We start from the raw sequence: 12,796 nt of genomic DNA, 5'->3' as shown, positions 1-12,796 counted from the left end.
GCAACGACCAATTTTATGACCAATTTTTTATGGAAAAAAAAATTGTAACAAAGTTTGAAAAGATGTTATGAGTCATGTGCGCTTTATATAAGTGAGAAAATATATATTTATAGAATGATCATATTTAGATACTAGAGCATATGACATTATACTGTGGGCACTCGTCACATTGTCAATCAGGTAAAATAAATATAAGAAGAATATTTTATAGGAAAAATTATTTATAAGCCCTATTAAAGAGACTTATGTTACATATGGTCTTACAAAAAAATTTATGTTCTCATAGGTCCTGTGAGAAGTTTGTTGACACATTTACTCTCAATATTAATTGTTAATATCATAAATAATAGTAAAACCATATATAATAAATTGAATGTTACCATAGATCATATCTATATAAACGTAACGTAACGTGACACCTATACGTAACGTGACACCTATATAGGAAATTGAATGTTGCCATAGATCATATCTATATAAACGTAATGTAACGTGACACCTACATAAACGTAACGTGACACCTATGAGGAAATTGAATGTTACTATAGATCATATTTATATGAAACGTAACGTAACACCAACATAAGCAATATTTTCACATTCAATTTTAAAAAATAAAAACTAATTAAGTTTGCGAAACGTAATGTGACACGTTACGTTACGTTTATGTACGTGTCACGTTACGTATAGGTGTCACGTTACGTTACGTTTATGTAGGATTTTGTGGAATACATTCCTATCTAAATAGGACTTGAGACTCTATAAAAAATTATACAGGACTTAGCCTAACACAAGTGTCTAAAAAAGGACTTATAAATAAGTTTCCATATTTTATATCCACATTATTTTATCAAAACTCTTTATTTTTTTATATGATTTTTTATGTGATATTATTAGTTTTACGATTCTTTAAAGGAATGTGGCAAGCTCTATACATACATATCCATATATATAGCTTTTATTGTATAAATAGGTAAAATAAAAGGGATTTTTATTGATAAGTCCAATTTAGAAGTGCTTTAACCCAAGAAGTCCATGAAGGAATTTTTTAACTCATTTAGTCCCATGTATGTATGGTTTTATTCCATAAAGTCCATTTTCTTGATTTACACTATTTTCTTAGACACTTATGCCCTTATATTTAATTTTGATACATTTATAAATATTTTTTCAACGATTAACAATTTAATGATGTGAACATTCATATTTTAAAATTCACATTTGTAGGAATGTAAATTGGCCCGTGGGCGGCCCGAAACCCGCCCGCGAGCCAGGGCGGGCCCGGCCCGTTGACAATGTGAATATTCACATTGACATGTTAAAATTCACATTAATAAGAGTGTAAAATTGGCTCCCGTCCCGTGGCGGCGCGAAACCCGCCCGCGGCCCATGGGCGGGCCTGGTCCGGCCCGTGGCGGGCCCGGTCCGGCTCGTTGATAATGTGAATATTCACATTGACATGTTAACATTTACATTGATAAGAGTATAAAATTGGGCCGCGGCCCATGGGCGGCCAAAAGCCCGCCCGCAGCCCGGGGCGGGCTCGGCCCGGCCCGTTGACAATGTGAATATTCACATTGACATGTTAACATTCACATTGATAGAAGTGTAAAATTAGCCCGCGCCTCGTAGCTGCTCAAAACCCGCCCACGGCCCGTAGGCGGGCCCGGCCCGGCCTGTTGACAATGTGAATGTTCACATTGACATGTTACCATTCACATTGATAAGAGTATAAAACTAGACAACAGCCCAGGGCGGGCCCGACTCGGCCCGGCCCGGCCCGTTGACAATGTGAATATTCACATTGACATGTTAACATTCACATTAATAGAAGTGTAAAATTGGCCCCCGTCCCGTGGCGGCGCGAAACCCGCCCGCGGCCCATGGGCGGCCCGGGGCGGGCCCAGTCCGGCCCGTTGACAATGTGAATATTTACATTGACATGTTAACATTCACATTGATAAGAGTATAAAATTGGCCCGCGGCCCATGGACGGCCAAAAGCCCGCCCGCGGCCCAGGGCGGGCTCGGCCCGTTGACAATGTGAATATTCACATTGACATGTTAACATTCACATTGATAAGAGTGTAAAATTGGCTTGCAGCCCATGGGCGGCCCGAAGCCCAACCGCAGCCCGAGGCGGGTTTAGCCCGACCCGTGACAATGTGAATATTCATATTGACATGTTAACATGCACATTGATAGGAGTGTAAAATTAGCCCGCGCCCTGTGGCTTCCCGAAACCCGTCCACGGCCCGTGGGCGGCCCGGGGCGGGCCTGGCCCGGCCTATTGACAATGTGAATATTCACATTGACATGTTAACATTCACATTGATAAGAGTGTACAATTGGCCCGTGACCCGTGGGGAGCCCGAAGCCCGACCTCGGGCCAGGGCGTGCCCGGCCCGTTGGCAATGTGAATATTCACATTAACATGTTAACATTCACATTGATAGGAGTGTAAAATTGGCCCGCAGCCCGTGGGCGGCCCGAAGCCCCATCGCAGCCCGAGGCGAGCTTGGTCCGACTCGTGACAATGTGAATATTCACATTGACATGTTAACATTAACATTGATAGGAGTGTAAAAATTGTCCGCTGCCCGAAGCTCGCCCGCGGCCTGGGGTAGGCTCGAACCCAAACCCGGGCCACCCCGGGCTGCCCATGGGACGCGAGTCAATTTTACACTCTTATCAATGTGAATGTTAACATGTCAATGTGAATATTCACATTGTCAACAGGTCGGGTCGGGCCCGCCTCGGGCCGCCCACGGGTCGTGGGCGTGTTTCGGGCAACCACAGGGCACGGGCTAATGTTACACTCTTATCAATGTGAATGTTAACATGTCAATGTGAATATTCACGTTGTCAACGGGCCGGGCTCGCGTCAGCCCGGGGCCGGGCTTCGGGCTGCCCACGGGTCACGGGCTAATTTTACACTCTTATCAATGTTAATGTTAATATGTCAATGTGAATATTCATATTGTCAACGAGCGGGGCCGGGCCCGCCTTGGGCAGCGGGCGGGCTTCGGACCGCCCACGGGCTACGGGCCAATTTTACACTCCTATCAAGGTGAATGTTAATATGTCAATGTGAATATTCACACTGTCAACGGGCCGGACCGGGCTCGCCCCGGGCCGCCCATGGGACGCGAGTCAATTTTACACTCTTATCAATGTGAATGTTAATATGTCAATGTAAATATTCACATTGTCAACAGGCCGGGTCGGGCCCGCCCCAGGCCGCCCACGGGCCGTGGGCTAGTTTCTGGCAGCCACGGGGCGCAGGCTAATTTTATACTCTTATCAATGTGAATGTTAACATGTCAATGTGAATATTTGCATTATCAACGGGTCGGGTCGGGCCCGCCCAGGGCAGCCCACGAGCCGCAGGCGGGTTTCGGGCCGACCACAGGCCGCGGGCTAATTTTACACTCCTATCAATGTGAATGTTAACATGTCAATGTGAATATTCACATTGTCAACGGGCCGGGCCCGCCCCGACCCGGGCCCGGGCTTCGGGTTGCCCACAGGTTATGGGCCAATTTTACACTCTTGTCAATGTTAATGTTAATATGTCAATGTGAATATTCATATTGTGAACGGGCCGGCCCGGGCCTACCCTGGGCGACGGGCTGGTTTCGGGTCGCCCACGGGCCGTAGGCCAATTTTACACTCCTATCAATGTGAATGTTAACTTGTTAATGTGAATATTCATATTATCAACGGGCCGGGTCGGGCCTATTTTTTTGGCTTGTGGGCCGACCCGGCCTGACTCGAATTTTTCCGGGCACCCACGAGGATCGACATGAGCCGGGCCCCTACACATTGACGATATAAACATTTATATTGACGGTGCGAATATTCACATTAAGGGTATTTTGGTAATTATGTCACCCATAGGACTTATTGAAACATAAGAAAATAATGTGAACTAAATGGAACATAAGTAGATGAAAAGGGTATTTTGGTCTTCTTATCTCAAATTGGACTTAATGGAATAGTCAAAAAGAATATGGGTTGGATAGAATAAAGTTCTTAGAAAATAGATTTATCAAAAAAGCTCCCAAAATAAAATAATAAAATAAATATGATATTGATAAACTTAATTTTTTTCTTTTAGATCAAAATAAAATTCGTCAAATAATATTGTTAATGTCAAATAAAAACGAGATTGAACTAGTTCATTACTACTTTGAGTGATGGCTATTTGCTATTCATTCCCTAAACAACTAGCAGTAATTGTTGCATGAATTGAGACCCATATAAAAACATTTACTATCACATAATATAAATCCTAGCATTATTACTCATGTTTTTAGTAATAAACACGTACCGTACGAGTCACCTAAAGTTTTCTTATGTTCCCACACGTGTATTCTCTTCCTTTAATTTTTGCAATATTTTTTGGTCATGTTTGATTCACAAGACTCATAATGAAGTATTAATAATTCTATTAAATTAGTGTGGTATTCACTATCCAATTAGATTAATATCCGTTGGATTAATAACCCTACCCCTACCCTATTACTAATAATCCTACAAATTTGTTGGATTAATTATCCATTGGATTAATAATCCTAAATCAAAATGTTAAAACAAATATAGGATAATTAGACCCACGGATTAATAATCCCAATCCCATACTCTAATCCTCCCAATCAAACATGTCCATACGGTAAATTATGACTCTCTAAATTGATAATTATTTGTGATATAAATATTTTAAAATAATAATAACAATATGGAAAGTGTTAATTAATAATTACAGTGAAACATTGCTCCCACTGGACATACTAATTTTTGTCAAACATCTTTTTTTTTTTTTTAATTTATGTGGAACTCCAAAGATTATAAGCTATTTTTTTCAATTGATAAAATGTTAGTGATTTAATAACTTAGATTTTGATGATGTTGTTGATCCAAGGGAGGGCGAGTCGGGCTGACCCGTGCTTCCAACACTTTTTACTGGTCTCGGAGCTCATTGGTGGTGCTTGCAAAAAGGTCCAACGAGAAATGGGAGTCCCTTAACGGACCCTTCGACGATCAAGTCAAAACGAAAGAGATTGACTATGTAGAGAAAGAAAGAGAAAGAAGAAGAAGGATGAACTTAACATTTGATGTGTCTTGGAAACTTCCTTATATCCTTTGTCCATCATTTCCTTGTTTACTCCGACCTGTCGTGTTAGCCGAAAGTCTATACCATAGCTTGCATTGTTCACAGTAAGACTGCCTATTCCGATGTGAAAGGGTTGTCGCATTTAATGATGTAGGAAACTCATTAATGGCTGATGTATGGTGCAATGACTCTGAAGGATCTTTATCTGCTTACGTGGCTGGCTCCCTGCTTGACAAGTGTTTAGATGCCATTGGTTCCTAGTTCGATATTAGGTTTTCAAGGGTGCTGGGCTTCAGTACTTGAACTGTGAATTGGGCTCTAAGTCGTGGGCCAAAACCTTTGTGGGGCCATCGATGTCAGTAGTCCTCCATTTCCAAGTGCAGCTTTAGTCCAACGAAGGAAATAAGAAGGAAAATGGGAAGTGTCCTCCCAAGACAAAGGGGGATGATCGACCGTGGGGGTGGCCGAGCGAGAGGGTCAGAGGTTCGACCATAAAGAGGGCTGATCATGAATGGGGCCGAGCGAGAAGGTCGGATGTCCGATCGTAAAGAAGACCGACCATGGAGAGGGCCGACCGCAAAGAGGGGCCGAGTGAGAAGACCGATCGTAAGGAGGGCCGACCGCGAAGGGGGCCAAACAAGAGGGTCAAAGGTCCGACCGTAAAGAGAACCAACCATGGAGAGGGCCGACTACAAAGGGGGGCCGAGGGAGAGGGTCGGAGGTCTGACCGTAAAGATGACCGATCATGTAGAGGGTCGATCACGAGGAGGAGCCAAGTGAGAAGATCGAAGGTCTAACCATAAAGAGGACCGACCATGGAGAGGGCCGACCGCGAGGAGGGGCCAAGCGAGAGGACCAATCGTAAGGAAGGTCGACCCCAAAGAGGGCTGAGCGAGAGGGTTGGAGGTCTGACCGTGAAGATGACCAACCAGGGAGAGGGCCGACCGCAAAGAGGGCTGAGCGAGAGGATCGGAGGTCCGACCGTGAAGAGGACCGGCCATAGAGAGGGTCAACCACGAAGGGGGCCGAGCGAAAGGTGGTGGCGGCGCGCGGGGCTCGAGGAGCGATGAGACACGTGATGATGTGAAGTAGAATAGACCGGGAAGGGGAAAAGGGTGATGAATCATGGCTGTACATGTGGGATGATCTAAACCAGTGGTAAGGGAGGTGATGCGTTAGTAGGAAGTGAAAGGTTAGGTTTAAGATAGGATATGGAAAAGGTAGGGGTTGTAACTTTTGAATTTTCAAACTGGCAAAATTTAACCTCGATCCTTGGGAAAAAGGCAAACCGTGGGCATTTGGAGTTATTCGTTTTACATATTTCATTGCGAGAAACTATCACATCCCAGACCTGACCTTATTCATTTCGTGTGACACTACCCTCCAACAGTTTGCGAACTTCCTTGCGCCTGCGTCCAAAGCAATATACAGGAACGTAAAAGAGATGGCTCGAGATGAAACACTGGCCATGAGGTTAGAGGCGCTAGGTGAGAATGATGCGGTGGAGTTGGCGGTGTAATATAGGATGGAGAGGCGGGAGGAAAGAGGGGCGGAGCAAGCGACGCGACCTTGTCCGTTTACAATGATCGTGGCGGCGAGGCCGATTAGCCAAGTGGGACCTGACCACTGGCACACTAAGGCTGACAAATCGATGTTTACAACAGATGAGCTGGATGAGGTGCGTAAGAAATACCAAATTCCAGCGGAGATAGAGTTGAAGATGCCGACGTTGAAGGAGAGGGCGTTGGATGCACGTCCGATGGAGTTTACACTGTATGAGGAGGCGTTGCGAAGGGGTCTGAGGCTGACACTCCCATAAATAGTGGTAGACATGCGGAACTGGCTGGAGGTGGCGCCAAGTCAACTTATGCCTAATGCATGGAAAATATTACTGGCCTGTGCGATCGACGATGACAGTGGATGAATTCTTTTCTTGTTATAAGGCCTCCGGTCAACAAAAAACATGGGTGACCTTGTAGGCGGTGGTGGTTAGAGGATTAGTGGTGGGTTTACCGTCGCCGGTGAAGAGGTGGAGACCGAGGTGGTTTTATATATCAGTGAATGGCGGTAAGGGGGTGCGTACAATGTGAAAAGTTTTCATCAAGTCGGTGGAGCCGAGGCTAGAGGCAAAGACAGAGCATAGGGTTAAAAGAGTGAAGAAGTGGAAGAAGAAGGAGGGCGTGAAGTGGGATGACCTTATCCAGCTTTCAACCCTGCTTGCTTTAAGTCTAGAGCCACAACCGATCGAGGAGGACCCTGCACCAAAAGAGTTGGAGGCAAGGAGGAAGATACGAGAGGTAATGGACGAAAGGACATTCGCCAAGGTAGATAAGTACAAAGAATCACAGTTAGGCCGTGCGCCAAAGCTGGTCATGAAAGAGTGAGTTCGACCACGCCCCAAGTCTCTAGGAGACAAGGATCTGACCGATTTTGCGCCGCTGCCACCGCTAGTGAATCCGCTGAAGGAGAGGAACAAATAAGATGTGGAGGTGGAGGTGGTGTTGAATATAAAGAAGAAAACGAGGGTGGCGGCGGAGGAGAGTAATGGAGGGCCACTGTTAAAGAAGGCGAAGGAGGGGATGACGGAGGTATCCCTAGAAGTAAAGGTGGTGGAGACCAGAATGGGGGTGGGAGAGGCCAAGTGCCCAAATGATGAGTGAAGCAGCTGGGAAAAAGCAGTTGGAAGGAGGCGAGCGGTTGAAAGACCAATAGTCGAAGACTGTGTTTGTACAAGAAGTGTCCCCAAGTCCTGGGGAAGGGAGGGGGCGAGCGAGCAAATCGGAGACGAGCGCCGCGTTGAAGACTGCTACGTATCATGTTCGTGCGGTGGTCGGTCATTCGACGAGGAAAGGAGAAGAAGCTAGGGTCACCGCAGATCGTCTCTTGGGAGTAGTAGAGAATGCGGTCGTGCAGTCGATGGCATAATTTATAGAGGCCGACCTCCTGAGAGGGTTCTACTCAGCGCAGATGGAAGCGACGACCTTGGTGGCGGCCCTGCTGAACAAGGCGGTGCGGGCGAAGGTGGATGCAGAGCCGCTGAAGGCCCAGTTAAAAGGAGTGAAGGCACAATTGCAAAGCTTAAGGGTGAAGATGGCGGGCTAGAGAAAAGCAGAGCGGAGTGCCTGTGCAAAGGGCCTGGACTACGCACAAAGGGTGAAAAAGATAGAAGTATTGGCGGTGGTGCAGAGCTACTTGGAAAAACGCTCTGCTTCCGATCTTGCCGTTGCCAAATCAGAACTGGAAGTGGTGCGCCACAAGGCAGTATCGTTGGTGTTTGAGTTGGTGGGCGAGCGGAAGAAGGTAGGCGAAGTCCAAGAAGCCTGTAACATTGCCAAGGAGAGGTTGGAAGAGGCCCTTTCCAACAATGAAGATTTGCGCGACCAGGCCTTGAAAGACAAAGAAGAAGCGGATGGGCGCATCGCGGAGTTGGAGAGGACGCTAGGAGAGGAGAGTGCCAAAATGGCCTCTGAGAGGGCGGCGTACCCAGACTTGTGCGTAGTGGCGATGGAGTAGTTTAAGGGGTCTACTAAATTCTAGATGGCCATCGATGCAGCGATCGCAAGGAGTTTGGCTAAGGAGGGTGAAGGGGGTAAGGGTAGGAGCGGCCGCTGAGGGTAGGAGCGAAGAAGAAGTAATCCAAAACTTTCAGCGGTTAGACTTTTATAAACACGAAATGCCACAGTACTAGGACAGCGGTTGGATGAACTACAAGTATAAGGCTCAGGAGCTGTTCCCAGATGTGGACATCAGTCTGGTGAAAGGAGGAGAGGACCATGTCGTCCAGACTCCCCTAGATGAGGGGATGGAAGAGGAAGATTTGGTGTCTAGTGAAGGGGAGTGAGGGCTAGGTGCTTTTTCTTTGTTTTCGTTGTTGTTGTTGTTGTTATTGTTTTTTTTTTTTGTTTTTTTTTTAATGAAGTGAATGCAATGAAATGAATGTGATTTCTGTAATAAAGTGTATGATGGTGAAAGTTGTTAATAAATAAAGGTGTTAGTTCTGTAATGGTTTGTTATTGTTGTTGCTTTTTTTTTTTTTTTTGAATGGTAAAATTGTTAATAAAGTGTATGAATAGTAAAATCGGATAAGTAATCTAACTTGTATGAATGGTAAACAGGACCTGGGATAAGAATGACCTTAGATTTAACTAAGTAGTGGCACTATGTACAACTCAATCTGGCTGGGTTTTTCATGTTCAGTTTGGGTGAGACTTGGAGGGCTTAGTCTGGCTGAGACTAGGTTTAACTTAGTCTGGCTGAGCTCTTCATGCTCAGTCTGGCTGAGGTTTGGAGGGCTCAGTCGGGCTAAGGCTTGGCTTAATTTAGTTTGGCTTAGCTCTTCATGCTCAGTCCGGCTGAGGGTTGGAGGGCTTAGTCTGGTTGAGACTTGGCTTTACTCAGTCGGGCTGAGGCTTGGTTTAACTCAGTCTGGCTGAGCTCTTCATGCTCAGTCTGGCTGAAGCTTGGCTTAACTCAATCTGGTTGAACTTTTCATGCTCAGTCTGGCTGAGAGTTGAAAGGCTCAGTCTGGTTGAGACTTAGAAGGCTTAGTCTGGCTGAGGCTTGGGTTAACTCAGTCTAGCTGAGCTCCTCATGCTTAGTCTGGCTGAGACTTAGAGGGCTCAGTCTGGCTGAGACTAGGCCTAAAACTTGTCATTGAAGCATAACACAGATAATGGAGATGTGAAATTGTTGTCATTAAGGCACAGTCTGTCAATCACAAATTTACACCGTGTATGGAAAGGGAAAAAATGAACAAGTGTGCAGATCAGCAAAATAGAATATACAACAATTGAATGATACAAAAACAGGAGACGTCATTTTACTGGAAGTAACGTTTCAAGTGTTCAACATTCCATCGGTGGGGGAGGTCTCTGCCTTCCATATCTTGGAGACGGTAAGTACCCGGGCGGGGTCTGGCCTTGATAACGTAAGGTCCTTTCCATTTGGCTGCTGGCTTGCCCTCGGTCGGATTTTTAGTGGCAAAGGTTGCTTCACGCAAGACGAGGTCTCCCACTGTGAACTCTCGAGGCCGGACTTTGCAGTTATAATGTGTTCTCATTCTCTGTTTGTATGATGCCCGTCTGATAGCAGTTGCCTCTTGGAGCTTTTCAACTAGGTCCAAATCAGCCTGACGCAACTCTTCGTTTAGTTCTGGATTCGAATATAGAACTCGAGGGGTCGGTAGGCTGATTTCCACTGGGATGACCGTCTCGACACCAAATGTTAGGCGAAAAGAGGTCTCTCCAGTGGGGGTTCGAACTATCGTCTGATAAACCCAGAGCACGTTTGGTAATTCCTTAGCCTAGAGTCCTTTGGCGGCTTCTAACTTAGTCTTGATGATCTTCAGAATGGAGCGATTGGTGACTTCAACTTGCCCATTGGCTTGGGGATGGCCTGCGGAAGAAAAACATGGTCTAATGTTGATATGGGGGCCGAATATTGGGAGTTGTAAAGAGGCCGAATAGTTGAACTTGGAGAGTCGAAATATGTATAGCACTCGGCCCCGTCTCGCATGTTCAAATTCTACCCTATTCGGCCAAATAGCCGGTTAAGCAAGGGGCTGAGAGAAAAGCGGTTTGCTACAAAAGAAGCCGAATAGCAAATTGAAAGTGGGCCCAATCCCGAGACCCAAGAAAGAAAAGATATAAATAGAAGAACATCATCCAGAAAAAGGTATGTGAGAATCAATATACTTAACTTAAAATACAAGTAATCCAAAGAGAGTAGAGACTAACTTGTCCGTCGGAGTCCTAATTTCGGCACCCACAACCAGAGTGTTCATTTCTTTTTAGGTGACAATCTGAGGATCGCGAGCGCCTCCCAAGATCTGAAAAGTATTTCCAAACCACTTCCCTACAATTGGTGCTGTCTGTGGGAATACTCAAATACATCCATGGCGGGCGTAACGGAAGACCCTCCGATAGTCACTGATGAAACCACACACAGAGACAACCTCACTCCAACAAACATGCTTGGACCAGAGCCTATCACCGCAAGACGCGCCTTGAACTTCGCCTCACCCTCGAATTCAGCGCATGAGACAATGTAAGTGATCATGGAACAAGCAAAGCAAAACGAATAGAGGTTGGAGAACATGATCGCTAAGAACGAACGTCTCCGTCAGGATTTGGCCTTGGAAGTGGCGAAGTCCAAACAAGCTGTACGCCAAGATCCAGAACGACCTCTGAGGACAGGTGGTCGATGACCTTGAGCCCGACAACAAGACACTGATAGCGACTCCGACTCGTTATCCCCGGAGCCCAAGAAGAAGGGGCGACCCGAAATTACCAGTTCCTCTGAAGAAAGTTCACGTATAAAGCATAAGCGAAGAAGAAACAGTTCAGACGAAGAAGACCAGCACGATCCCTTTGTACGACGGATTACAAGGGCAGTGTTACCTAAGAAATTCAAGGCACCGTCATTCACCTTGTACGACGGCAAATCAGACTCCACCGATCACATCCACCATTACAAGCAAGCCATGACGCTACATGCAGACGACGAGGCTCTCATGTACAGAATATTTCCAAGCAATCTGGGACCACTGGCTGTCAGGTTGTATTATAAACTGGAGCCGGCTTCGATCAAGAGCTTCCACCAACTTCAAAAATCCTTCAGGGCAGGGTTTATCACTAATGTGGTCCAGCCAAAGCAAGTCGATGCCCTCTGGGCAATGCAGATTCAACTGGGGGAAACCCTTCGTACGTATTTGGCGTGGTATTGGGAGTGCTTTAATCTGGTAGATGGTGCTTGCAATGACCTCATGGCCATTACCGCCTTCAACATGGGGCTGCATCACGACAGTGCCCTCCGCAGATCTTTGACCAGACGACCCCCCAAATCAGTCTGGTTGTTGATGAAGAAAGTTAAGGAATACTGTAAAGTGGAAGATGACGCCTTGCGAGTTAAAGCCAAAAATGTGACCAACAAGATTGCTCCTTCTGAAATTACTCAGCCATTAAATTCTGTACCACCTCAGAGCCCTGAACCACGGCATCGGGCTAAACGAGATAAGAGATGGGATTCTCGCCGATCAAGCGACCAATGCTCCCACCGGGCAAATGAACAATTGCAAGTCGATAGCAGGCGCACAAGGTACGCCGACAAAAAATATACGGAGTTGTTAGAGCCAATCAGCGCAGTCATGTCCAAAATCCAACATCTTCTGTTCTTCAAATGACCGTCGAAAATGGTGGGATCTCCTGACACGCGAAGACGGGATCGGCGGTGTGAGTATTACAAGGATCATGGCCATGATACTGAGAGTTGTTATGCATTGAAAGATCACCTGGAGGAATTGGTACAAGATGGTTGGCTACAACAGTACATCCGAAAAGACAACTCAACCAAAGTAATAACTTTAAGACAGCATTCACCTCCACTTGGCGTGATCCACATGATATACTGCCTGCCAATGTCATCCGCGGTGCATACGATTCAGTTGAATCCCGACCCTCAAAATCAACTCACTCCGTCAAAACGGCCCCATGAAGCTGCGAGCATTGCTTTTGATGATTCAGATTTGGCCGGAGTGACACTTCCCCACATTGATCCCTTGGTAATCGAGTTATGCGTAAACCGATTTACCATTAAGCGTGTACTCATTGACCCAGGAAGCACATCGGAAGTTATGTATTACAAGATATTCACCAAACTTGGTTTCTCCGAATTGGATCTCTCT

Source organism: Camellia sinensis, chromosome 1 (genome assembly GCF_055761805.1).
Source record: "Camellia sinensis isolate YWXY chromosome 1, ASM5576180v1, whole genome shotgun sequence".
Classification (NCBI taxonomy): Eukaryota; Viridiplantae; Streptophyta; class Magnoliopsida; order Ericales; family Theaceae; genus Camellia; species Camellia sinensis.
This window is presented reverse-complemented; position numbering follows the sequence as displayed.